Source organism: Drosophila serrata, unplaced genomic scaffold, assembly GCF_035046125.1.
Source record: "Drosophila serrata isolate PLE 108 unplaced genomic scaffold, ASM3504612v1 contig_89, whole genome shotgun sequence".
Lineage (NCBI taxonomy): Eukaryota > Metazoa > Arthropoda > Insecta > Diptera > Drosophilidae > Drosophila > Drosophila serrata.
The window spans coordinates 72,239-96,063 of record NW_028256987.1 but is presented as its reverse complement, the minus strand read 5'-3'; the positions used below and the strand labels follow the sequence as shown (position 1 = coordinate 96,063).

The 23,825-nt window shown below is 38.4% G+C and overlaps 1 pseudogene; it reads left to right on the top strand.

The window, feature by feature from the left end:
* Positions 1 to 23,825, top strand: part of LOC147644810 (uncharacterized) — a 40,511-nt pseudogene that overhangs the window by 2,348 nt on the left and 14,338 nt on the right.

The window sequence follows — 23,825 nt, the reverse complement described above, 5'->3', positions numbered from 1 at the left end:
TGAGGGTCAACGTCCAAGTGCGCTCGAAGATCGAGCAGAGCGTGGAATTTTCCGTTAGCACCCCCGTCCCTTTTTTAAGTGAGGATTGTGGGTCAACGTCCACGTGCGTGAACGGGATCGATGCGGCCCAGGATCGCTGCGGTGCGACCTTTTCAATTGCCTCCCCCGTCCCTTTCTTTAAGTGAGGGTCGTGGGAACGTACACGTGCGCTCCGGGATCGCTCGGGATCGCTCCCCTCCCTTTCGCACTCGTATCCACATCCTTGTTGGGGCGCTTGAACACTTGTTCACAAGTGTCCTTTTACATACACTGACCCTAATTAATTGCATCTTTATTACCCCCATCCATTGACAGGTTGACAGCTAACCCTCATTAATTGCATTTTTATTACTCAAAGCAATTAAATGTTTTGACAGCTAACCCATTAATTGCATTTTTATTACCCCTTTTGCCGACATCAAAGGTCCCGAAAATCCCGTTTTTATACTACTTATATATATTGTGTCACTGTCACTATTATTAATTATTTAATTATGTTGCCTTTTTTTGTCTAGTCCACCCGGGGGCGCCATGAATTTTCTAATTAGTTTATTAGAAAAACTAAAAAATTAAATTACGAAAAAAACCGAGTTGTGGTGGCAGACTTTTGGCGAACGAAAAAAAGAGTGGTGCGTCGCTTCGAGTTTAACATGCGAATCTTTCTCTTTCATATGCTTAGCCTAGCTTATCTAAGGTTGGCGAAGGCGAGGCGAATTCGCGAAGAGCGCGAGAGAGCTTTATTGCGCTCTCGCCTTCGCCCTAAACTAACTACACTAGACTTCAAATTGTGAATTCAGCCAACAGCTCTGTTTTTATTTTTTCAAAGTACAAGTACAGTGGTAAGTCCATACAATGTCCGGAAATATTGTCTGTTTCGTCAAAACCTGCAAAAAGGCAATTGCTGCAGGTGACCTTACAATCGGCTGCTGGCTGTGCGACAACGTCATGCACGCCAAGTGTATTGGAGTTGCAGCTCGGACGGTGGACGATGTAAAAAAAAAACATCGGCCTGCGTTTCTGTTGTGAGGTCTGTCGCGATGTTGAAAGGGAGATGATGTCTTTCATGCGGCAAACCAAAAGCGGTTTTAAGTGCATTTTAACGAGTTTTCGTAAAACTCTTGATATGTTTTTGGCGCTGGACACCCAATTTAATAGCCTTACGCTATTAAATGAGTCTCCTAGGCGCAAAAAAACTGCTACTGGTGGGCAGCATGTAGACGGACCCCAATTACCTGCAACGGGCTCTCAGCAGCAGCCTCCCTCGGCACAGCCCTCGACCTCAGCATTAATTCCAAGAGTGCTGAGATCGAGCGCTAGAAAAGATTCGGTATCCGAATGTGCAGCGGGAGTGCCCGTACCGCCGGTGATTTCTGTTTTATCCCCTGGGGGGTCGCAAATATTGACCCCTCAAAGTCCCGTTCACACAAATATATCTGCCCAGAGTGTTAGGCCCGGAATACCGGCCGACAATGGCACGGCAGATAACCAATCTGCCTTGCCAAAAGCCCTTAAAGCTGTTCCACCAACGAGACATATTTTTGTCTCGCGGCTCTCCCCTGACCAAACATCGGAAGATGTTCTCGCCTTTATACAAGGCAAAACCAGAGCCGAAAAAATTAAGATAAAGGTGGAAAAGTTCAAATTTTCTTACGCAAGGGAAATTTCATCTTTCAAAATAAACCTTTATTTTTAACCTTATCCATGGTGATGTAGAAAGTGCGGACTTTTTGAGTCAGCTTAATTTCCATGTACCATGTAGAACTACTAGATTCTATATCCCATTAGTGTTGCGCCTCCTTCGAACTGCATGAACCTTTTAGAGTGCTATGTGCAAATTATAATGATTTGTACACACTAATCTCTAACGTAGATACCCTTCCCAAATTAAAATCTTTAATACTAACACACTTAGTAAGCATGTAAGCTAACAATCTGGCAGCACGCCGGTAGTCAATTTTCCTCGTATTCTGTCCTATATTTTCCATCGCGCCTACTAACACCTAACCCAAACAGGCACGTGCCTGGTGTCATACGGGCCACTTGAATGTACTGACCGTAGTGCATCAACGTCCAAGATTATGTTTTTGTTATTTATGTTTGGGGTGAAGATAAGTGGCATATTGTTGGTTGATTTTGTGGCTTGAACAGCTAGATCGTTTCCATTTATTTCTACATGATCAGGAATCCACATTATTGATTGTTGATTTTAGGGGAATGTTGTGTTAATAGTGATCTGATTCTGTTTGGGTAAATGTTATTGTTATATGAATTCTTTTGCTGCTAGGGAGTCGGAACAGATAATGAAATTACCCTTTCGGCTTTTAATAATTTCGATGTCTTCTAGGATGGCGATTGTTTCAGAGCTGAGTACGGTTAAATATTGTGGCAGTATGCCATATTTTAAGATTTTTGTTTCCGTTGTAATGGCTTATGATATATTTGCAATTCATTTTTGAACCGTTTTAAGATTATTCTTTGTGTGTTCGAACAGTTTTCGGTATGTTTCTGGAGATGCCTCGTGTTTCTTATGGGTTCGGAGTGATGTGTCAATTAGATTGGGGAGGGTCCAGGAAGGTCTATATTTATAAAGTTTTATTGGTTTATAAGGTAAGTTAAGAGCTAGGGTTAGTTGTATTGTCTGGTCTATTATTATATGACTTTTCTTTTTAGATTTTTTATTCCTGACATACTTGTAAATTGCCGTGTTTTTGGAAAAAATAGGTTTTGAGTTAGTTAGGCAGTTAGAAATTTGTATGTTATCGCAGCTTATCTTGCAGGCGCAGTTGAGTTTTTGGCTAATGTGGAGGTGTTGGCATTTGGACAAGGATAGCCAAGAACCCGAGTAGGAGCCCCAATTCCCTATATTGTTAAAGAGGTTGTTTAGATTGAATTTTGCATTTCCGTTTTTATTAAAGAAATTAAAGAAGTCGTCGGCGTATGCATTAATTTTGATTTCTTTATTTAAGGATATGATGTTTGATAGTTTATTGAAGGCAATAGAGGATAGTATTACGGATATGGGCGAACCTTGGGGAATTCCATTGATGTTAAGAGTTCGATGTATGCGGACCGACGCGGACAATTATTTTCCTGTTAGCCATGAAGTTTATAATGTACTTGTATTTTATTACTTTTTGGCTTGTTTTCCATTCCTGCAATTGGTCAATTATGGAGTGTACACCTACTCGATCAAAGGCTCTTGAGAAATCAAGAGTGACTAGTGACTAAGGAGGCGTGCATTTTTGACTTCGTTATGAGATATTTTACATAAAGTAGACAGTCAGAAGTCGATTTGCCTTTCTTAAATCCGAATTGGTTTCCGTTCAGTAGTTTATTTTGTGTAACAAGAGAGTTTTTGCTGTGTGTGGAATGGGTCGGTAGGAAGTGGTTTTAGTTTTGTCTGTGTTCGGCTGAGCACTGGAATGATTAGACTTGTTTTGTAAGCTTGTGGTATGAGATTGTTAAATATTTATTTAGTTTTTTGTTGTAGAAGAGCAGATCCTTTTAATGTTTGTAGGGTTCAGATAAGTTCTAAAAATGTTGTTTTTTTCTATGATTTGGGCTGTTGAAGAGGGGGTATAGTTTTGTAAGTTGCTTCCGAATTTTTGGTTTCTGAAAAGTCTGAAAAGTGTCGTGTAAATATGTTAGCAATTTTTTCTCATTGTTTTGTTGATTTATGATCGCATGATTTAAGTCCGCAGAAACGCCTTATATTGGACCATATTTTGGATGAGGCGAAAGCGGGTTGGATGGTAGTGGTGAAAGAGTTGGAAGCTTCTTTTATACTTTTTTTAAGTTTAAGCCTAAATTTTGCGTTTTTGCGTCTATAGTCTATAATATTTTCTGTTGTAATTATTTGGTTTAATTTTTTGCAAGCAGTTTGTTTTTGTTTTCGTAGTTAATCGAGGTGTTTGTTCCACAAAGCAACCCTGTATGGATATTTCTGTTGCCACAAACTGCTTCTTTAATTACGTTTTGGGAAGTTGTGAATTTTTTATTTGTTTGTTGGGAAGGTAAGTTGTACTGTTCCCAGTTGGCCTCTCTTAGTTTAAAAGAAAGTCTTTTTGTGTATTAGTGGTTGGAAATGGGGTCGTGATAATATGAAAATGGTCACTACCATGAAGGTCGTTCGGTATTTACAATTTGGCGTGTGGGGCCAAGATTGGAGAGCAGAGTGTGAGTTCGATGTGTGTGTAAGTATTGTGTGTTGAAAAATGTGTGGGAGATTTGTCGTTCCCCTACAGTACCGCGTGTCAGCAATAGGCCACTGTCATCAACATGTCATCAACGCGCGGACTGCGACTTCTATTGAGACGACCTTCTGCCGACTGCGACTTCTACTACGACGCTCTGCCCACGATACAGTTACAGTACCATGGCCCGGCTGTTAAGAAATTTTTTGATGAAACATCGATGAATTGTTCATGAATCATCGATGAATTGATGATGAATTGTTGATGAATTTGTTCATGAATTGTTGATCAATCATCGATTAATTATTGATGAATTTTTATTGATGACAGCCTAGGACATGCCCATGTTAAATAAATCAACAGTTGGTATGGCCTGTCATCGATGAAAAATCAGCACCCCGTTGACTGTTGATGAAACGTTGATGAATTGCTGATGACAGGTACTGCAGGGAACAAACTCTCAATCACCGAATACTCACACAAATACACACATAAACATCAAAACAACACAAACACCCACATCAGAAACACATATCACTTTATTGAGGACAACAACCACTGGACCAGCCAAAACAATTTTACCATCAAACCAACTTTTTGCATCGGAGTGGAAATTTTATATACTCGCGTACACAAACTGTTTCGTAACCGATTCGTAATATTTCTGGTAGTTTGTGCGATTCAAATTTAATACTAATCAAGCCTGTTTTAATTAAAGTGGTGTTGTTGCTATCAAAATTAGTGTTGGTGTTTTTTCGTTTCATTATTTCTTTTACTTCGCAAATTTTTTGTGGTTTGAACTCTTGTAGAATTTTCTCTTCGTCAATATATCTAACTTCTTTGCAATAAATAACTCCCTTAGAGAAAATTAATGTTTTATGTTCATTTGTAGTTACTTCGATTCCTGCGATTGCAAACTAGTTCCTAACTAAGGACTTAGGAGATAGCCTCAATTATATTTTCACTTGTAACATATATAAGTTGAAAAGGGTCGGATCGGACCACATTATATAGTTGCCATAGGAACAATTAAAAAATGTATAGGAAGAAAATACGTAGTTTTCAACATATTTTTATCTTAATATTAAAATAATTTAAACAAAAATTCAATTTTTTTATGAAAATCTTACGATTTGATAATTAAAACATATAGCTGCCATTAAAACGAGGGGTAAATGTAGAGGAAAATGCAAAACATTAAATCAAAGCCGTAAATGTAAAACTAAAAATATAATATTTATAGGTCAATGTAATGAACGTTAACATTATTTTGTTTTTTTCTAACATATATTATTTTTAATATATTAGACATTTCAACCTAAGATAAAGTTTTACCCGATTTTCAAATTATGTTGTTCAAAGCAGAACTATTATGATATGTATTAATGTTCTAAATGTGTCATATTAATTTTTTTTTTTTTCATTTTATGAAAATTGATCCATTCTAAATGATCAAATTGCAAACTGTATGGGTAAACAAACTTCGGTGCGTCGAAATCAGCTTCCCTTTTTCATACCCTTGGGTATTCTAATTTAGTCAGAAGTTTGCAACGCAGTGAAGAAGTCATCTCCGACCATAAAAAGTATATATATTCTTGATCAGTATCAACAGCCGAGTCGATCTAGCCATGTCCGTCTGTCCGTCTGTATTATCGTATTATCGCAAACTAGTCTACCAGTTTTAAGCTATCTGACTGAAACTGTGCAGTTAGTCTTCTATGTACTCTCATATATATTTCGGAACCGGCCGGATCGGACGATTATATTAAATAGCTGCCATATGAACGAATAAAAATTATAACATTTTCAGTTTTGAGCCGAATTAAATCAAATTTGAGATATAGCCATTTTATATTATTCTACAATTTTGTGTTAAAATCGGACTTTAATATAATTAAAAATTATAACATTTCAGTTTTCAACAGATTATCAAAAAATTTAAGATATAGCCATTTTATATTATTCTACCATACAAACGATCGTTAGACATAGAGGAAAATGCAAAACTGTGAATGTAAAACTGTAAATATGTATAGGTGAATGATATGAAAGCAGGCATTACTTTATTGTTATTTAACATAAATATATACAATTAATGTTGTATTAATTCCTGGTGATCGAAGTTCAATCTGCAAGGGTATATAAACTTCGGCGTGCCAAATTGAGCTTCCTTTCTTGTTTTATTATAATTTTATCGTGTTATTGCGTTCTAAATTTCATTAAAAATCAGAGAAACATTAAAGAAACACGACGTGGGTACTTCGGAACAGTTCCCCAGATTATGAATTTTTTTGTATCTCATAAAAAGAATTTACACCGCAAACCAAACTTTTTGGAGGACCTTTAGGGGATTCGTTATTACTCGTACACCTATATACAGACTTTGGCATCAAACGCCGTTTACATTAATAAGCAATTTTTATCAGTTGTTATACCATATTTGTTTAAAGTGTCTCATTTTGCAATGAATTAACTTTACTTTGCAGTGTACACATTGTTAAAAAGTTGGGAAGGTCGCCAAAGCCCTCTATACCAAAAATATATTATATACTTTTGCATTTTAGACTTACCTGTATGCTTCCGCCAGTACCGGGTTTTTTTTTATTGCCAAAGTAGAAAACTGTGCTGACTTAGCAAGCCTTCTGCATTGAAAATGAATAGATGACAGTAGTAATAAAACTCCCGTGTTTGTACTGTCCTGACGCCATAGTTGCATACAATGCTTTTCTGCACTTTCGTAGTCCACTGCTTGGTACTCTCTATGAGCCAATTCTAGTAAGCCTAAAATGGAAAATATGTATGCTCATTTTCAGGGCAGAACTCCTAACTTATTATGGGAAAATACATATGTACACTTATCTGTTATATTCATAATAACGAATACCACTTTTAATTGAAGAACTCAAGATCGACCCAATCCAAATTTATAGATTCCGTTCGAACTATTTATCGGTGAATTGGTTTTCTCATTTTTCACTACTTTTTTAATAAATGGCGGACCATTTTGTTAAAAGAGATTTTGATTTCAAATTTAATAATTTAACCTTGAATTACAGATGGAATGTTTTCTCAACAGATTCAAAGATTTAAACAAGGAATATTGTTAAGCGTATTTAAGGCAGATGCAATTCTGAAAATTTATACAGTACATGCAAGCAACGCTGAGTGATTTTGCTTGCCGTTTTTATAAGTCAACCAAATTCATTTCAATAACAGTTAACGGCCATTGGAATCAAACATACCGTAAAGTTTGTCACTTCTTTTATTTGTTAAAGGATGTTGCACATTGGGATTCAGAACTTCACGATAATTATACTTTAAAGCATTCACAACAAATACGAATGCTATTTGCCATTATATTTTTAACATGTAAGCCATCGTCATTCTGTGGACGGAGATAACTTTAACTTAAACTGCGAACCGCAGATCTAACAAGATCTAATTTATATTAATAAATATTTTTATAGAGGGGATATTTCAAATAATACAGCTTGGATTGTTTTCTCTATTTCTTGTATTTTAAATTACACTTAAATACCACTTGGCTTTTGTATGTCACTTGTATCCTAGGGCTTTATTATTAAACATAGTAATAACCAGTTGGGCGGTTCGCTGGAAAGGGAATTAATCATTCATAATTGTAATTGTAATTGTAGAGGAAATAACCGTGGTGGAAATAATAATAACAATAACAGTAATAATAACAGAAATAATAACAATATTAATGCCCGAACTGTCCAAACCACGTCGGAAGACCAATAAAGACCCTTAAGATACAAAACCCAGTAAAAAATACGGTTCTCACTATCAACCTTAACTTTAATCTCTTTGTTTCATTAAAAAACGAACAAACAAATAAATAATATACATTACTAGTTGATACAGGTGCAGACATCTCTTAAATGAAAGAAACTTCAGACTCATTTAACAAAGTTAAAAATAAAAATATTACCCAAATACCAGGTGTTGGTGAAGGAACAACCAATTCAAAAGAATTAGTAGAAACAAAAACGAGATTATTAACCTAAACGAACCTAACGTGCTTCAGGTGCACTCGCATTCATTGGCTCGGTTCGGTCACAAAGGCGTAGCAAGATCGGGTTGGCTTTGGTCCACGGCGATTGCGAAATAATTGTTTATTCACTAGGGTTATCCTTGAGGATATCGCGTAAGGTCTCGGTGACCTTTGAGAGTGATTGGGATTAATCCTTGGTAACTGTAAGTAGTCCTGTGTAAGTATCCTTAAAGTTCCTGATTCGCTTGGTGTAGTTCTTGATGACCGTGAGTAGTCCTGTGTGAGTATCCTTAAGGATCCTGGTTAATGCAGCAGGGTTAGGTAGCTTTGTCCTTGCTCACATATTCTGATATGCTCCTCTACTCCCTCGGTCACTGGACTGTAACTCGTGCGAAAGACCCCATGTGCATCTAAGCATCTTCTTGGATGCGTATAACGCTATTGGGACCTCTTTTACCCTCTCGAGTACATTGAGTTTCCATGTCATCTGGTTGTCTAGTACAGTGTCGAGGTATTTGTCTTATCCGTCTTGTCCGCGTTGATATTAAGTCCTTCCTTTTCCGCATATTTACATATCTCATTGAGTGCTGATTCCATAAACGAGCTAAGGAGTCGGCTCCCCTGATAATTATGCTTATATCATCTACATAGGCTGTTTTCTTCGGACCGATTGATTAGGTCGTCGACCACAACATTCTATAGGAGGGGCGATAGGATTCCATCTTGCGACATTCGCTCCTTTCATTTTGGAACCGGTTTCCCATTCAGACTGTACCCGCCTACAACTTAGTACATTTCTTATCCAGAACTTGATTTTTTTTAAATTGAATTGAATTTAATATTGGATGAATATCTAGGGGACCAATTTCGATTATGGTTTCCATAGTGTTGTACACAAAAGCCAGAAAGATTACTATACGGCATTTTTAATGCATTAGCCGCGAAAATTGACTGATATACATTAAATATCCTTTTTTTTTTTCTTGAAATTGAATTGAATTTAATATTGTATGTTACTGTAGTATAGCAACTTAAACAATAGTGTGGGGAGGATTTCAATGGAAATTTACAAAAGGGTAAGGGTTATAAGTGGGGCGTGATTGTAATTGGGAGTAAGAAGTGTCAGGAAGTTTAAACGGTGTTTAATTAATCTTCCGCTTTGGAAGATCTGTGTGGTGAATCCTATTATGTCTTCGCTGAGTTCGTCGAGATGCAAGTCTCCTGGCAATGATACTTGGGTGTGACGTGAGCTTATTCATATAGTGTTTAGATTGTTTATTGATAATATCCCCAATCAAGGGAATTTTCTGGTCCCTTGTTAAGTCAGTCTTACGGATGAACTACTAGGTACCAGTAATTTTCCGCTGGATTTTATTTTGGAAGACCTAGATGCGACTCAGATTAGTTTTGGCCACTATACCATAAACTTGAATCCCATATCGCCAAGTAGGGGCAATTATGGACTTGTATATCAGGACCTTATTTGCCAGGCATTGGTTTGCCTTCAGCAACCAGCACAGCCTTCTGGCCTCATCCTCCAATGGGCACCTAACTGCTTTGCGAACTTCTTGAACTAGCTAACGGTTGCTCCACCCAAAACTTCAATTAAGCTTTCTCTCCACAATCCGCACCAAACAATCACACGCAATGGATGCATTGGCTTCTTTAAAACCTAAGACTTGTTGACCGACTCAAGTTAAACCTTCCGTCAAATCAAAACCTATAGGTGGCCAACCCTTTAGTAAAAATATTATATATTTATAATATTTTTAGGTATAGGAGTTATAGGAAACCTTTCGAGTCCTAACAAGTGTTTATTTTTTATTTACTTTTTTTTTTTTTTTTGACTAACAAAAAGTTAATTTTTTAAATACAAAATATAATAAATAAAAAACATTTTTAAAAAGAAAGCTACCTGTATAAATAGTTAAAGAAGTTAAGTTGCAATTTCAAAAAGATTTTTAGTTTTCGTGTATAGCGATTTTTTAAATGACAACCTTTAAGAGTGTTAGGTTAGGTTACAGTGATAAGGCCCATTGCTGGGGCCTCCAATTAGAGCTAAGCTCCTTTTTGTTCCACTCCCTCTGTTTGTTGTTGTTATTCACTATCAGTACCATCCAGAGTCAGCAAGGAAACCTAGGATTGCTGAAACTTTTAGCTTTCCTATACTTCCCAGTGACTTCATCTGGTAGGCACCAAAGTGGCGAAATCTGATGTGGTTTAGCGCTGGGCAGAAGCAGAGCAAATGTTCCGGTGTCTCTTGCTCTGTAGGTTGCTTACAGCTTCTACAGATTGCGTTGTATGGCAGTTCCAACTTCATTGCGTGCGAACCGATCGCCCAATGTCCCGTAGTGAGTGCCGTGAACCTGTTAATATCCCGCTTGCTGTTGGATAGCAGTTCCCTTGACATTCTGTGATCGCTCTTACTTTGCCATTCTTTATTAGCTATCTGCCTAAAGTGGTCATGGATCCTTGTCTGGATCGCGTTTAGGGAGATCGGTAATTCGAAGTCAGAACTTAGCCCTGCCGAGCCTGCACGGGCTAGTTCGTCTGCCTTCTCATTTCCTGGGTTCTCGTTGTGTCCCGGTACCCATGTTACTTGTACCTTATTTTTGTCGGCAAGTCTATTAAGGGCCTTCTTGCATTCTGCCACTAGTCGTGAGTTCGTTTTCACGGCAGATAGGGATTTTACAGGCGCTTGGCTATCCGAGTAGATTCGAACTCTTTTGCCCCTAAGGTCCTGCCTTAAGGAAAGTTCGACTGCTTATCGACTGAGACTTATCGGTCTATAATCCTTTGCTAGGATATGCCCCCTACTGCCCGGTTTCGGTATAAAAATGACTTTAGACTCTCTCCACAGTAGTGGGATGTGCGTCAGTCTTAAGCAAGCTTCGTAAATGGCTTTTAGCCATTTGCAAATGCTATCCTTGGCTGATTGTAGCATTGCCGGTATTAAGCCGTCTGGGCCCGGGCTTTTATACTTATCGAAAGAATCTATTACCCACTGAATTCGCTCAGTGGTAATGATGTCTTTCGTAGGTGTGTCTGTCTATTTGAGAGTTCGTTCCCTCCTCGGGTCCCGAGCTCACTCTTAGGCTTCCTGGGAAGTGGGTGTCAACTAGTAGCTCTAGTGACTCCTCAATCTGTTAATCAGGGTAGGGCTTATGTGCCCTTTGGCGAGAATTTTGCTTACTCTCGCCGTGTCCTTTATGCTTTCCAGTGACTCGCAGTTATTTTGCCAGGACTCTTTCTTGGCCTTGTATACTGCTTTCTTGTAAATTTTTTGTGCCTCTTTGTATGTTCCCCAATCCCGGGTTACATAGCTGTGGTTAAAGGACTTTCTCTTTCTGAGCTCGCTTAGTTCCTTTTTCCACCAAGGAGGGTATTGCTTCTTCGAGAATGTTAGCCTACAAGTCTCTTTGAAGGCGTTATTCAGAATATTTGTTAGGTCCTCAACCTCCTTGTCGAGTGTCTTTGCAGTGGATGTAGTCTTGATCCTCCTGCCGTTTACTTTAGATTGGACAATTTCGCTGAAATTATTCCAATCCGTCTAACAGGGGTTTCTTCTTGGCACCTGTTTCTTAAGTGTTGTCGTTATTTCAAAGAAAATTTATCTATGGTCTGAGAAGGAGTGTTATGTTGATACCCTCCAGTTCTCGACCCTGTAATTATTTTGTTCTATATGTAATGTGAGGTCTAACACCTCTTCCCAACCTTGAAAATATTCCGTGCTCGGAAAGATGAAGGTCGGCGAACTACCCTTATAAATATCGAATTATTCCTACAGATAATATTGTCAAAGAGTGACTCACCTCTTTCGTTAGTCTCCGAACTCCCTCAGAGCGTGTGCCTCGCGTTCGCATCACACCCGAGCACCAGGGTCGTCTTCATCACTTCCGCCTATTGCAGCAGCTTGACTACCGGCTCAGGCGGGGCCGGCTCGTCATGGGTCATGTACGCAGATGATAAGGTGACTCCGCTCCCATCCGCCGCCACGAATCTGCCCACTGCTAGGTCAGGTGTGCTGAGATTGAGACAGAGAAAAGCATTAAAGTGATTCTTAATTACAATGCAAGCTCTCGACCTACCATTCGAGTTTATGCACAGTAGTGTGTATCCTTGGATTCTCAGTCCAGCGACGTGCCCGACCCTGGTCCAAGGCTCCTGTATCAAACCGATGTCGATATCCCTCTCCCTTAGAAGGATCGTGAGATTAGCTGAAGCGTGCGAGCTGCGCTTCAGGTTAATCTGCACGATTCTCGACATCGATGTTGGTGGGGGTGGCGTCAGGAGATTTGTCGTCGATGACCATGTCGTCCAACCTATCTATCAACCATGCTAACCAACCTATCGGTTACCTTGTCGTCCAACTTGGCCTCGATCTCCTCCCACTTCTCCGACCGTCGTCATTGAGCTCATCCATCAGAGCCATAGCAAGACTGTCTCTGGCCACCTCGCTAAATTTCTTTGTCTTGCTGACAAAGTTAATCGCTCTCGGCTTACCCTTTGGGGCCTTCGCTCTCTTAGGTACACTTTCGCTCAATTCCTGTGAACGAATTTGCTTCGCCTTCGAGGGCTGGAACGCCGACGGGTTAGCCGTTTTGTTTGCCTCGAATTCCGCGATCTCCGCAAGGAATTTGGCCTTGTCCCCGGCATCCCGAGGTTCAGTCTTGCCCTCAGCCCCGTTCATGGCTATCTTGTTGACCCTCACTCGTGTCTGATGGTGAGAAATTTGCGCCCTCTATGAGGTGGAGCCCAGCTGAGCCCCACCTGTATGTTTAGATTGGGGAGTGCTACTCGACCTCCCCTCGGATTGCGACTCTTCTTCGTCGGTCTCCGATACATTGTGAGATGCCGCGACCAATCTCGGCCTCAGCATCTCCTTCTCGTCCTCCGTTGACAGTTTTTATGGTTTATCCTCTCCCGGGAGTTCCGAAGCTCGGTTTGTGGAGGTCATTTCAATTCATGAACGCTCGCTTTGCTCGACCTGGCAAGCGCAGCGGGCCAGAGGGGCTTTTGGAGCTTTAAAAACAGGTCGACAGCAGCTTCGCCCCAAAACTGCGGCAAGGCCACTTACGACCCAGGGTTGCCTGGCCCTGGGAAGGCTCCGTGCAGACACAGCTGGATTAACCTCTCAGCTGCGAACCTGGAAGTCAGTGTGCACGGGTCGCGTCACACACCTGACTTGAGGGGAGGCTGATTAAAGACTGGCTAATTCCGCCCGACTACAATTGGTCAGCATCCCCGGTCGAGCCTCGATTGGGGACCTGCTTCCAGCCGCCCTCGCTTGGAGAGTATAGTCGCACTACCGATGGTGTACACAGTTACGGCGGATGACACAGTCATCCGTTGATCCCCCTGTACACCCTATCGGCTGACGGCCTTTAAAAGAGTGCTATAAGAAACAATCCTAAAAGCCACAAACACATACTTATCCCATTACAGCAATACTCTGTCCTTACAAGCGAACTTATAGCTATACTGGAAGCCTTTAAAAACCTGCTATAAAAATACAGGCAAATATGCTATATGAACCGATTCCCCATCCTCCATAACACCAAAAGGAATTCCTACTACCTACCACCACTTTCAGAAACAATTACCAAGCTCCAAAAATATAATTAGTTTGGATCCCAAGCCACATGGTTATAAAAGTCAACCAAAGAGCCGACAAGGCAGCTAGGGAACCTCACAAAAATCCTCTAATACTAACTGAAAACCAAAACTCCAAGGACATCACGCAACACCTCATGAAATACTATCCCACAAACAGAATAGACTAAAAAACCAAACGTCCCAATGGTACATAACACCCCAGCAATAAAAAAGTAATGCCTGCCTTCATTTCATTCACCAATACCTGGTATATTTACAGTTTTACATTCACAGTTTTGAATTTTCTATAGCGATCGTTTGTATGGGAGCTATATGATATAGTCGCCCGATCCGGTCTGTTCCGACATGTATACGAGTAAAAGTATATAGAAGACTAACTGCAAAGTTGCATTTATTATTATTTATTTATTACTATTATTTATTTATAAAATAAACTGCAATATGTCTGCAATTCTTAAATTATACCCTTACCTCTGTACAATACAAAGGAGTGTTTTTTTAACGATGTGCTCCGACTTACATCAGATGGGCAGAGGCAAGAATAAGTGTTTTCACAGATTATGAACATTCATCTCGATGCACAATTCAACATGTAACAGAAAATATTATTTATTATACATGGAACATAGAACACGGAAAGGATCATGCTCGTCAAGGTTCGTCTTATACACATTAAGGGCGACAGGGACAGCGAGTCGTAATTTGCTTATTAGGTATGTGGAGCAAATTTGACCGTTAATAAGCTTAAAAATAAACATAACGCCGTGGCAGGTTCAACGATCCTTTAGGGTGGGGAGGCTTAGAAGTCATAGCCTGTCGGCATAAGAAGAAAGACGACGATGTGGGTCTCAGTTTAATCCTCGTAGAGCAAATAAATGGAATTGTTTTTGAACAGATTCAATAAGGTCTTAATACTTTACACTCACGAACCATATTCAAGAATAGGACGAACGAGTGAGATATAAAGAAGTGGCCCAAGGTGGCTCCCTTAAGGAACGCCAGGAGTAACGAAAACCCGGTTTGAGAGAGAGTGCTTAAAGGCAACACGTTGAGTATGATTGGATAAATATGTTGCAATTCAGTTAGTTAATAAAACAGGGAATCCCAAGAGCTTAAGTTTTTTTTTAGTAATGGTAGGTGATCTACCGAGTCAAAAGCTTTGCTGAAGTCGGTGAAGATAATGTCCGTTTGGAAATTCAATTTGAAACATTTTCAAATGACAGGAAAAAATTCAAGAAGGTTTATAGACGTTGATCTGCTTGCCGTGCATAATTGACCGGCATTGGTGCTGCAGCTGCGCAGTAATCAGAAGTTTGAATAACTTGGGAATAGCACTAAGCTTTGCAATTCCTCTGTATTTTTCGATATCAGATTTACTGCTCTTTTTATGAAAAGGAATGATGAAAGATCCTTCCAAATTTCTGGAAAAAATAAAAGCCGAAGAGACATCTAAAAAAGAATTGACAGAGGTCGACATAAAGCACCAGCACAGAGTCTCAACACAGCTAGGAACGAGACTGGACCAGAAGAAAAGGAAGGCTTTAGTGTCTTGATATTCTCAAAAACATCGTCTTCGCATATAGCGGACATGAAAAAGGAATTAGAATATGGAAGAGAATAAGGATACGAAGAGGCTACAAAACAGCCAATGGGTGATTACGTAGACTGGAAAAATTTTGATGGGATATTAATGTCAAAAGCAGAATATAAAATGTCGTCTATAGAATCCAAAAAAGTCCAATCAGCTAGTTCAATTGGCCCAAAGATATTTACTATGGGGCGGGGGGTTCCGGGGATCTTTTACACGTTTTCCTTACTCCTTTGAGTGTCCTACCTGATTCTTCTCTGAATTCCCCATGATTACTGCCTGATTCCGTCCCAAATCCCTGTATGATTCTGTTCAGAATCCCTTCCGAAATTCCCTTCTGATTCAGGGGGGAATTCGTGTCGAAATTCATGACAAATTCCTAGCAGGATTCCTTAATGATTCCCTAAAAATTCCTCAGGTAGTCCGAATTCAGGTTTGCTAACGCCTACTGTATGCAGATTCCTGGATGGCTTGTATGAAAGCTCCCTAATGATTCAGGATGTAGTCTAGAACATTCCAACCTGATTCAGACCTGAATCCTAAAGGATTGGTACTGAAGGGTATCTATAAAAATGTCCCAGTATATGCCTTTCTCTAGTTCTATCAGTTTTGCAATCATTGGTTCTAGACATTCTGTTAACTCTTTCGACCTGTCCATTAGCCATTCATATGCTTGATTTCAAACTCTAATAAAAAATCATCAAACTCTATCCCCTATCTGAAATTATGCATTTAGGTTTGCTGTATGCTCTAAAATATTCCTTTGTAATAACCTCCTTTGTGTTAGTGGTTTTTGTTGTATATAAATGTAGTGTGAATTAGTTCGAAAGGTTTTTCCCTTTCGGAATGCAGTATTTGCCTGTTTTCGGGGAAAATGCTACACTGCCAACTGCTTTTTAATATTTCGAACTTTTGGATCCTTGGCTTGACAAATTACTAAATTATCTTCAAACTTATAGGATTGTACTATCAAAATATTCGTGCATCTCAGCGTCGAAACGCTGCATTCTTTTGCCCTCTCTATGTACGAGCTCATAGTCGTAATTTTGGAGCTCTAACGCCCACTTGACTGATTAAATTCAATCTTATTAAGCGTTAGGGTGAGTGAATTGCAGTTAGTCACAATTTTGAAATGTTTCCCAAATATATATATTCTAAATATGCGCAATGCGTGAATAATGGTCATAGTTTCCAGCTCGAAACTATGATATTTAGCCTCTGCAATGCACAAGCGTTGCAACCGTTTCGAAAAATAAAATATGGGGTGTAATTTTCCATCTTCCTTCTTTTGACATCACAGTGCAGTTATACGTCGTCTTTGTAATTGTAAACTGCTAACACAGGGGCTTGCTCCAATTTTTCCCTGAGCGATAAAAGCAGTTCATTTCCTTCTCCTCAAACTTAAATTTTTCATCTTTTCTCAAAAGATCATATAATGGTTTCGCAAACGTGAAAAAATCTTTTATGAACCTACGGAAGTAATAATACAAGCCCAGGAGACTTTGTACGGATTGTGTTTTGTTTGGAACCTTTATCATCCGCTTTTATGCCTTCACCATTTATAATGAATCCCAAATATATTGAGCTAATCTGAGAAATATATCCTTCCAGATCTCCAAACTTTCCTCAATATCCCTGCTGGCTATCTAATAAGATCATCGAAAATCTTGCTTAGAAATCTCAAAAACACCGTAGACGAAGCTTTACGGCCCATTGGCATTCTGAAAAATTTGAATTGAAAGGTGATTCTAAAATTTTGTTTACATTATCGATGTGACGTTGGTCAACATTGCCAGAATTTTCGATGTTAACCGCGATGACGTCATGAACTTGGTGAACATGTATTGATTTGTTTGCTGCAACACGGCCATGCTGGCATTTGAATTTGCGAAATCTGCTCCATATCAAAGTCGCAGATCGAGCATAGCCTCCTGCGCGTCTCCCACCTGCAGCTCTTGCTGCGCCAAATATTGATGCAGCTACATTCGCCTCTGCCACGAATTTCTTCACTTTCTGTTGATACTCCCTTCAGTTGGTGGGTCTCCACGCGTCTCCAGCGAGATAGCTTGTAACCGAGCTAAAAGCTCCACTTTAAAGCCGGACTTTTGGCGTCCTAACGCTGTCAACCATTTTTTTACGCCTAATTCCGCGTGCAGGCATCGTGAAAAAGATCACTTTTGTTGTTGTAAAAAGCTTCGTTTTGTTTAGAATCTTTATTTTTTCTGTTCCACCTCTTTCCACTGTGAGTGTCAGCCCATTCCCATTCCCCCTATTCCTTTTTCTTATGCTCTTTCCATGTATAACTGTGAGCTATGTATACATTTGTCTCTCTTAATGATATTCCTTGAGTTAGACAGACACGACTATATTACTTGTAATTCTTTTCTCTTTCGTGCCTCTTTTATACATTGTAACTTAATGTCTTTTATTTTGTGGTACAGTGGGCACTGTAGATATCTATACTGCCCCATTATTCAACGCACACGCTTTTTGTACCGTGGATATCTCACTCGGCCACTCTGCTATAACTTTTTCACTGATTTGCTTGTACTAATGTTCTTATAACATCAAAAATTATATTTTTAGGAAGCTCCAGATGTACCAATGTCTCACATGGGAAAGTCAACGAGTTTACTTGCGAAACCAAGTGTTCGTAAACGATATCAAGTACGTGATAAAGGAAACGAAGAAAAATTTAATGATCTGATGATGAAAACAGCAATAAAGATATTGCCTTTGATGAGAGGTTTAAAATTACGCTATGAATTTGTATTTTATTGTGTATCTTAGAATTTCTCAATTAAATAAAACAAAAAAGATTATAACCTAATCCAAACCGAGTTATGAATGCAAAATTACATTTTTCAAAAATATGACATGTATAGAATCTATTGTTTAAATACTTACACTAACACAAAAAGTACACAACTGCAGTTCATAAAGCACCCCAGGTAAATATATGTATTCTGGCTACGTTTGCAGTTTTTAAACTAACTAATAAGACTAATTCCTTAAAACGTTATATTAGAAAATATGTAATTATACAGAAAACTTGATTTGTTATTTACGCATATACAAAGATATGTGCATTTATGATAATAAAATAAAAAAATGTATAATATAAAATGTGAATATATACTATACATATATTAAATTTTAAATTTAAATTAAATTGGTTTATTGATTTAAATAACAATTGATTTTTAATATTAATTATCTTATGATGATGATGTCTTATTATTTTTTGTATTACTCGAAAGGAATCTGAAGCTATGATAGTGTTCGGATGAATCCTAGTATTTTTGTTTGTGCATTCCCTTCTATTGTAATCGAGTAAAAATTGTGCATTCTCTTCTATTGCACGATGCAAAAAATTTATTTATTTTCATCGAAGTTAAATTTTTTGTACCAGTGAATAAAAAGGCGACCAGTCTTCCAACAATACTTTTTTTATGTTGTTCCAAATGTCCTTTTGTATTTGCATACTTCTCAAGGACCGATGACAATGCAATAATTTGATTAAAAAAATTTCATTATCCTGATTAGAATCTTCAGGATTGATAAATTCTTTTATAGATCCTAAACGGTATTCGCATTGAAGAACTTGATTGCTCAATGTTAACAGGAAAAACACCATGCAACAAAGAGGCCCTAAGAGGCCACGCTTTTAACGCTGAATTTAGTGATCTTGTTTATAATAATATACTATTGCTCAGAATTTAATAATTTTGTTTGCAATTATAAATTTTTTTTCTTCTTTTTAGTTCGGTTATTTTAAAAGCATTTTTTTTAATTTTTTTTTTAACTTTTATTTATTTTAAACTGAACTGAATTAAATCTTTTATGTTAATGAGGTTGCTCGGAGCAGACCGCTAGCGCCTAATCATGCGCGCATGGGTGTATGGCTGCACCTGCTGCGCTCTTAGCTTTTCTCTTTCGTAATCTATTTCTCTATCTCTTCTTCTTCTGTCGCCTTATCTTTATGCTAAGCTATATTGTAAGCGTTTTGATATATGTTAAAGGCAAGCATTCGATCGGTAGTTGCAGCTCCGACCAGAGAAGTGAAAACGAAAATATACACAGCATATAATAACCTATTCGTGCGTTATAAATATTACTTAAGGGTGGCAAATTCGTTGTCTTCCCCATAAACAGAGGTGAAGCAACTTAAACAATAGTGTGTGGAGAGTCATCAATAGAAATTTACAAAAGAGTAAGAGTTATAAGTAGGATAATTGGGTAGTAGCAAGGAGTTTATTTAATCATCTTCCATGGAAGGTAAGAGGGATGAATCCTTTTGAGTCTTCGCCGAATCCGCGAAATGCAATTCTCCTGGCAAGGATATTTGGGTGTGACGTAAGTTTATTCATATAGTGTTTGGCTTGTTTATTGATAATATCCCCAATCAAGAGAACTTTAAGGTCCCTCGCTAAGTCTACGTTACGGATGAACCACTCAACAACAGTAATTATCTCCAAGTGGGGTAAGTATGGACTTGTATATCCGGACTTTATTTGTCAGACTCGGGTGATTACTGCCTTAAGCAGCCAGTACCACCTTCTGGCCTTATCCTCCAATGAGCGCCTAACTCTACTCGTATGCATGGCGAAGGTTTAAAAACAATACTTTTAATGGTACTATGACCATACAGTTTTTATTAATTAAAGTGTTTATTAAAACCTTGAAATAGACAACTACAAGTGTTTTTTACATAACCTCAGACTTTCAAACTGGGACAAGAATTTCCGTCTGCCAGCTCGTTCATGTGGCCACATTCGCGCGTTTTGCGGCTGCAGGTTCATGGTTAGGTTCAGGGTTAAACTGCACGTCCTCCAGGAAGTATTCCAAATATCTGCAATAAGAAATGTAAACAAACCAAAAAAAGAAGCTTTCTTCGGCAAGCCGAAGTTTAAATAAGTAAGTTACTTAATAGGAAGGTGAAACTAAAGCTAAAATACATTCAAACAAAAAATACATCAAATACATTGCAAATTTTTACTTTAATATGTTGATAATGTAGAATGAAAATAGTTTTATTTACAAGGCGATATATAAAAACAATTTTTTTTTTCTTATAACTTTAACTAGCTTACAAGCTATACGTAGAGAAAATGCCTTCATAATGGCCATAAGTGGTATAATAACATATATGAGATCAAAAGCTTCTGGAATCCGAGTGTCAGAAAATACCCAGAAAATTTGTTTCGTAATTATTAATAGGGTTAAGATTACAATCATTCAAGTTTTCTTTCAAAACATAGCTCGTTGAAGACTTGCAATAATAAAATCTTCCAATATTTCTACATTATTATTATCTATTTTGCGTACGTCAGCTTCATTTCGAAATGTTGGAACAGGAAATCCCAGACTTCTATAGACAATCACATGTCAAGATATTTAAAAACTAAACAATCGATTCATATATTTCTCTGGGGCTTGGCGATTTCTTTGTCTCAAAAAGAAATTGCACATTTGGTAAAATAATTTGTTTAGCATAAATTAGTATTCCGTTTTTCCCAATACCATTTTAACGATTACCATCAATATTTCTTATAATGTTGAAGTCCTTAAATTGTACTTTTCCTGGGGAAGAGTCCAGGTTTTAAGTAAGCAAAAGAAGTTAGCAGAATAACTGATTTTGTCGGTGGCAATGTCTTCGCGTTGAGCCCGAAAATACCCAACGTTGTGGTAATATATTAAAATAGCTTGATCAAGACTATTGACCAAGAATTTGTATTGTATTGTAATTCTCCTCTCAAGCTTTCTATCTCAGCTTGGACATTTGTATCTCCAAAACTTGTTGGAGGAACAAAGTCTCCGAAAAGGAAAAGACCCGATGCGCTTGTTTCCCTGATGCATCCTACGTAGAGCGAAGCTCGCTTAATGCCTCTTTTAAGCTACACAGCGATTTGACATTTGGTGACGCCTTGACTTTTGTGTAAAGGATCAACCGAAGAATGCCCTGACCTACCGCTTCGAAAGACACTAGTTGTTTTTTGAATAGGAGTCCAATCTGGGTTATAATTTCTCCCAACTTTTGACCTGGACATGGCACCAACGTAAGGATCTAAAAACTTAATCATAATTACTAATATAACTTTGTTAGCTAAGCAGTTGTCAATTTGCATTAATTGGAATTGGAAAACATATACTTCGCTGTTGTTTTCGGGTGTAGTATAACATATATGGCAGTCCCTGGGTTTCGGACGTTTTCATATTTTCGGCATTTCTTAGAGTAATTTCATTGATTCCTACTGACATGTTAGCTGTTTTTACAGGATCAATGGCAGTTGAAACGAACTCTTCTGTGGCGATTTGAGAAGTAAATAGATGGATAGCGTCATTTGGAATTTCGGTTGGCGCGACAACTCTTTGCCTAAAGAGCTCAACATCATGTTGGCTTCATGTTATTAAAAGACATAGCAAATGCATGATCGTCTCGTTACAGCATTATTAACTAAATAAAATTAAAAATTCTCCAAAGGTTTGTGTCAGACAAAATATTATACGGATTTGATATATTTTCCAAGACTATCCATCCATCTCATACTGGGATAAGCTGCTTCAGATCTCCGTACACTATATTTGACTTACCCCCAAAAATAACGTCTTAGCTTCTTAACATTTGTCGAACTCTTTTTTCCAAATATCAAAAAGTTTTGGATCCGACCATCGAGACTTCGTCAATAATTATTAGATTTTGGTCACTAAGCTTGCAATGCATTAAGTTTAAGGAGTCATTGTTTAAGGGTCTTACGGAACCTGATATTTGATTCACTGGAAGTGAGAAAACGAAATGAAGCGTAAGTCCTCCAATTCCAAAAGCTGTTTTCCAGCATTTTTTTTGTTTTGGTGTTATATTATGCATTACATGGGTGTTTGTGGGGAAGACAACGAATTTGCCACCCTTAAGCAATAATAACTATAATTAGGTTGATAAAATGCTGTGTATTTCGTTTTCACTTCTCTGGTCGGAGCTGCAACTAACTACCGATCGCTTAGCTTCAATATATATAAACGTTTATTCTCTTGGACGTTGATGCACTAAGGTCAGTACATTCAAGTGGCCCGTATGACACCAGGCACGTGCCTGTTTGGGTTAGGTGTTAGTAGGCGCGATGGAAAATATAGGACAGAATACGAGGAAAATTGAACTACCGGCGTGCTGCCAGATTGTTAGCTTGCATGCTTACTAAGTGTGTTAGTATTAAAGATTTTAATTTGGGAAGGGTATCTACGTTAGAGATTAGTGTGTACAAATCATTATAATTTGCACATAACACTCTAAAAGGTTCATGCAGTTCAAAGGAGGTCCTACAGTGGCGCAACACTAATGGGATATAGGATCTAGTGGCTCTACATGGTACATGGAAATTAAGCTGACTCAACAAGTCAGCACTTTCCACATCACCATGGATAAGGTTAAAAATAAAGGTTATCCCTAGCATCGTTCTACGATTGGCTAAGGACGGCAAGTTAATTAATAGGAGTCCACTAGAGTAGGAAGGTAATCTTTGGTTTGCATCCCAATTTAAACCGCGTAGAGCGAAAAGTAAAAAGTTCTTTTGAACCGACTCAATGCGTTTACTATGGACGCCGTACTGAGGGCTCCAAACGCAGCATCCATATTCTAGGATAGGACGAACTAAGGAAGTATATAAGGATTTAGTAACATAGGGGTCATTGAATTCCTTCGACCACCGTTTAATAAATCCAAGCACACCCCTGGCTCTATTCACCATAGACGAAATATGATCAATAAAGTCAAGTTTTGGGTCCAAGCGGACGCCCAAATCGTCAACAGTATTAATTCTTTCCAAAGAGCAGCAGTTCAACGTGTAAGTAGCAAGCTTAGGAACGACACGAGAGAATGTCATTAGCTTGCATTTCGAGCCATTTAAGTTTAATAAGTTTACACGGCACCAAGTTTGAAAATTATTAAGATCTGTTTGTAAATCCGACTGGCAGGCAACGTCATTGTATTGCACGCAAAGCTTGACGTCATCCGCGTACATAAGTACTCTGGAGTTAGTCAAGACTTTGGGCAGGTCATTTTTAAATAATGTAAACAATAAGGGTCCCAAATGGCTTCCTTGCGGGACGCCAGATGTAACTCTTAGAACATTGGATAATTATTCTTAAAGAGGACATTTTGCGTCCTGCCATTCAAATAACTTGAGATCCAATTAAGAAGATCACTTGGAAAACCCATTGAATCGAGTTTTCTAACGAGGAGAGAATGGTTAACAGAGTCAAATGCTTTACTGAAATCAGTATAGATTACATCTGTCTGACAATTATTATGGAAGCCCTTTATAATATAGGAAGAGAGCTCCAAAAGATTTGTTGTTGTTGATCTTCGCTTCATAAAACC